The sequence below is a fragment of the Cucurbita pepo genome, unplaced genomic scaffold, assembly GCF_002806865.2.
Source record: "Cucurbita pepo subsp. pepo cultivar mu-cu-16 unplaced genomic scaffold, ASM280686v2 Cp4.1_scaffold000316, whole genome shotgun sequence".
In the NCBI taxonomy this organism is placed as follows: domain Eukaryota; kingdom Viridiplantae; phylum Streptophyta; class Magnoliopsida; order Cucurbitales; family Cucurbitaceae; genus Cucurbita; species Cucurbita pepo.
In genome coordinates, this window is record NW_019646563.1 from 5,283 (window position 1) to 10,705 (window position 5,423).

At 38.3% G+C, this 5,423-nt stretch overlaps 1 long non-coding RNA gene across 1 annotated transcript; it reads right to left on the minus strand.

Annotated features, from left to right (window-relative positions):
• Positions 1–2,363: 2,363 nt before the first annotated feature.
• On the minus strand, positions 2,364–3,077 carry LOC111784973. The gene is made up of 3 exons (XR_002813610.1): positions 2,938–3,077; positions 2,592–2,730; positions 2,364–2,500 (listed from the first exon to the last, which is right to left on the minus strand). It is a non-coding gene; the product is annotated as an uncharacterized LOC111784973 (long non-coding RNA).
• Positions 3,078–5,423: the final 2,346 nt, after the last annotated feature.

Genomic DNA, 5,423 nt, shown 5'->3' on the forward strand with positions numbered 1-5,423 from the left:
CACAAGTAATTTCAAACCACTCAATAAAAGAAAAATGACTGACAAAGGGTAAAAAAAAGTTTTAGACAAAGTTGTGAGTTTTTTGGAAAAAATAAAATATTTAGAAAAAGACAAATTACCAAAATATCTTTGAACTTTGATGAAATTACAAAAATGCAACCAATCAGAAAATTAGATATGTGGGAGTGAGTAGTCCTAAAAAAAATCTAAAGTATCTTCCTTTTCCACCCTTGGATTTTCACCAAATTTGAGTATGTTTTAGAGAAGACAAACTTCATCATATCAAACGGCCATAATTCAAAATGGAGGTCAGCTTCTCGCTAATAGGAGAGGATATTTCTAATGGTAATTTTAAAAACCCAAAATCCAATGCACGATGATTTTGGAGATGTTAATGCAGTTTAAGCTCTCTCTAGAAAGTCTGAAGCAAGGGTCTTCATTTGGAGCAAGAATCGAGCTAAGTCGAGCTTTCAATCGTGAGTTATAGCCATTAAGATTTTGGGTTTCTACTCTTGAATTTCTTCTATACTTGAGAGCCTGTCATTTCCTACAGATTCTAAACTAGATTACCCATAAGTTTGATGAATGAATCAAATGTTGAAGGAGCCTCAAACATCTATTCCAATTATGACTGCCTTTGAAGGAGATTAAAGGAAACTTAAAATTCCAATCCAAACCTACCAGCACATTCGTCGAGAGAGACAAATCCTATTCGGTTTATGCACCTCCAAAGAATATTTTCATAGAAGACCACGAATGATATGATAAGGAATCAACTACAAGGGGAATAAGATTCGGATTACCTTGTTGATCGAATATCTCAAGACAAGAGCATTGTTTGAGATTCGAATCACTCCACAAGCAAGATCGATCATGTCTAGCTTGAATGATTCTTGTTGATCAAATATCTCAAACACTTGTTTGAGATTCGAATCACTCCACAAGCAAGATTGATCATGTCGAGCTTGAATGATTCTACATGCAATCTAAACTACATAGAATTGCAAAGAAACTTAGCCATTGGCTAAAGAAAACATAAATGCTCCTTTTACTAGAGTTGTAACATTCATACTTAATGGCCATAATGAGCCATTATGTAAATGTAACCTAAAAAATCTTAAAATACAATAACTCTAAATTACTCTAAATTGTAACCCACCCAAAATTTACAACAATCAAACTTCATTCTTCTTCAATGTAGCATGAGTTGAAACATCTTTTGATAATTTTGACAACCTTTTCTTCACAACTTCATTGAAGTATATTGTATGATTGATGTCTCTTGGTTCATATCAACGAAGGCTAACAAGTCTAGAAGCGTGCCCAATCGAAGAAAGTCATTTTCGGGTACTATTTGGGAGAAAGGATAAAATTCCCATCTACCGTCCATTTTTCTTAAAATTGAGCCTTCCTTTAGCTTAAGAGAATTAAGATAAATAACTTTGATGAACAAATCGAGAGCTAATATGTAACACTCGCTCATCGTCAATGCGATTAACAGGAGTTACCATCAACAACGATAACATACTCTAACACCCAATCATAATCTCAAAATATTTCTAAAAACATCTAGTAAAAACATTTAAAACAGTACTTTTTAAAACTTAATACGACCAAAATAAATTTTTGACAACGAAAGCATAATTACATAAACAGACCCAGACATGGATTCCCAGTATTCTCTAGCCCGCTGGTCCCGCCTTGATTGGTCTGCATCATCTAAATCTGGAAAGAAAAGTTATAATAATTTTGATGAGTAATTAGATTACCCAGTAAGTAGCTAGCTTATCATTCAAGAGTTCATAACTAATCTTTCCCGGTGTTTTTAAGTTTTATTCATCATTGACTCCTAGTTCTCTTACTAGGGTCATCTGTTCGTTAATGAGGTATCTCAGCTACCTCCAGCTTAGGTTATTGACTCTCTTTTGATATGCTTATCTAGAATTTTTGGACTCGTATGTAAGACTCGCTCTCGGTCAAATACGGCTCGTCTACTAATTTCTCTGGCGGTCTGTTTATCTCATATACCAACGGTCAGAAGTACTCATGCTCCCTGACTTAGCACACAGCGCGTTGGCCAGGAACTCCGCGGGAATTAGTAGACTATCATACTCATATAAATAAGCCATAGCTCAACAACCACTCAACAACCAATAAGCATATCCTAGAGTCATAACCTTTCCATTAACATGCATAACATACTCACATTTACGGCATGCTTTCATACATGTATCATGTTCAACACATAGAACATTCTGGCAATCATTTATATCATGCTTACATCATAGGCAAGCAGTCACAATATACAATAAACAATCAATATCATCAAAGCTTGTCATAACATACTAAGCTCTTAATCAGATAAACAACATACTCACATGTTGTAAAACAAGTTAAGAACTAGTTCAAAGATCGATATACTACTTACTTGGTTTCGAACTCCTTTTCCCCCTTGAATGTACGTTTAATAGTATTCCAACACAATTCCTTCGTATTAGACCTATATTTTATCAATTTCAACATAAGTATAGACCAATGTTGATAGGACAGGTCAAAAGGAGTCGAACGGAACAAACCCGGAGCCAAAATACCTGATCACGCGCCTTCACGCGCCAACACAAGATCGGGGTTCGTTTCTCACGCGCCTGATCCGCGCACAGTCGCACTTCCACTCGCGGCCTCCCACGCGCCTCGCGTGTCCTTCACGCGCTCGTCTTCAACCTCTCCTTCCTGCAATTTTTCCCAAGCTTTTCCTTTAATATCCGTTGTGTCCCGAAGCAAAATTCCATCTGTACGGCTCGAATTTCGTTCTGATTTCTTCTACAACTTTATAGATGTCCTAACTACGGTTCTAACAAGCCCTATTTCATAATTTATTATGCAGTATGAACCAAGATATCGATATTTAAAGGTTTGGTGTTATGGGTTTTTCGTTACCTTCGAATCACCGTCCCATTCAGCTCGTGGCCGTATCCCCTTCCTCAAATAATTCCTCAGCAACAACCTCTCTTCCTTTACCCTCGATTGACAACCAATCTTAAGCAACCAAAACTCGAATTCTCAGAATTTTTCCTCCTCTGTTTTCTTCTAGGTTTTTCCCTATTCGCTATTCTTCGTTTTTCTTCCTTTTTAAAGCCTAATCAAGGCCCTAATACGCTTCCACACCCTTTACCAATCCATTCATCATTCCCACACCTCCAGCATACGCGTCCGTAGCCTCTCATCTCCCTTTACACCAGCTGCGCAGCTGCTTCTTTTTCATTTTTCATTTTTCATTATTATTATTATTATTATTATTATTATTATTCTTTGTCAAAATCATCCCTAAGGCTTTTCGATCCTTGAGCTTCCACTGCTCCGTGGTCATGGTATCTGACATCACTTCCAATAGAGGTTCGTGAAGATCTTTCTGGTACAGATAATCTTCAATCTGCATCTTCTAGAAACTGCAATCGGATCCATTGAACTTCCCAATTCCAATCTTTGAACTTCGTGGCGACTTCAACCTGGCTCTGATACCAGTTGTTAGGATCGCACAACAACGCACACACTCGATCTAGATGAACACCAAAGAACAGGATAGAGAAAATGCAAGGAGAACTCTGACTTGGCGCNAATACAGAGAATACATAAAGTACCTTTTTAAAGCTCTACGGGACGGGATATATATAGTTCAGTTTACTATATATAGCTTTACCGGATATAACTATTGACCAAGCTATAAATAAGCAGCAGGCTTCATAACCTAAGAATTGGAAAAGGAGATGTCTACATAAAAACTTCGGCATTTAATCAGTAGACATTAAAGGATGTCAGATATATTCCTGGTCTAAAACAGAACCTGATCTCTATTGGTCAGTTGAACTTGAATTTGAAGCACTCTCAGCAACAGCAGCTATGTTCATACACCCTGCAGTGGTGTATAAGGTTCCAGATTTTGAGCCACGTGCTATCACCGTAGCACCCTTCATAATCTTCCACGAACTCTTCCCTAACTTTGTTGCATAACCCGTGCTGTCCAACTGACCAATAGAGATCAGGTTCCTCTTGAGACCAGGAATATATCTAACATCCTTTAATGTCCACTGATTTCCTGTCGGAGTTTTTATGCAGACATCTCCTTTTCCTTTAATCTCCAAATCTTTGTTGTCAGCAAGATACACCTTCTCGAAATTTCCAGACTTGAAATTCCGGAACAACTCTTTATTTGGAGACGAATGAAAAGATGCACCTGAATCCAAAATCCAAGATTCAATCGAACTGTCCACGCTGAGGATTAGAGCATCCTCAATGTCTTCTGCTGAATTTATAGAATCATCATCATCTCCAGATTTGTGATTCTGCTTCCTCTTTGGTCTTGTACAACCTGTCTGAAAGTGACATTTTTCTCCACAATTTCAACACGTTACGTTTGGTCTATTTGGAGATTTTTCTCGGTTCTTTGATTTTGACCGCCCTTTGTTTGGGCCCTTCGGTTTACTTCTTCCCCGTTGGTCAACACTGAGAGCACTACCAAATGAATTTCCAATTTCTCATTTGCGAGTACTTTCGCTAGGAACTACATCTCGAATTTCATCACTTCAGTTTATCAGATCCTCGAAGACTGCTGATTGCGGCAACAATAGTATCCCATGACTCGGGTAAGGATGACATCAAAATCAACGCTTTAATTTCATCTTCGAAATTAATTTCCACCGAACTCAGTTGACTTGCGATCATATTGAATTCATTTATATGATCCTCAACAGATCCACCTTCAGACATTTGTAGATTGAACAATCTCCGCATCAAATACACCTTGTTCATAGCCGACAGTTTTTCGTACATATTCAACAGATCTGATGTTGTCTTCTCCTTAATGATATTGAACGCCAAGTTTCTGGATAGCGTTAACCGGATTAGCCCTAAAGCTTGTCGATTCTTGAGCTTTCACTGCTCCGTGGTCATGGTATCCAACATCACACCCAACAAGGGTTCGTGAAGACCTTTCTGATACAGATAATCTTCAATCTGTATTTTCCAGAAACCGAAATCGGATCCATCAAACTTCCATTGTGGAAGCTCATTTTCTTCCGGATGATTAGAGAGATTCTTTTCGAAAAGTGTAGAAATCCTTCGAGGCACACTCATTCCAGCAAGAGTTAGTGGGGAAGGGGTGAAACCGCTCGACCAAAGGGAGAGGGGTGAAACCGCGAGACCAAAGGGCGAGACCGAAGGGAGAGGGGTGAAACAGCTCGACCGAGAGGGAGAGGGGTGAAACAGTGAGACCGAGTGAAAGAGTGAAAGAAGAAATCTTTCGGATTTACTTACAGTTAAGTCGAATTGATTCTTCTATAGTCTTGACTTATTAATTACCTTTATTGGATTTTCTCCCTAAAAATAAGGGAAGGGTAGACTTTTCTCCCTAAAAATAGACAGAGGAT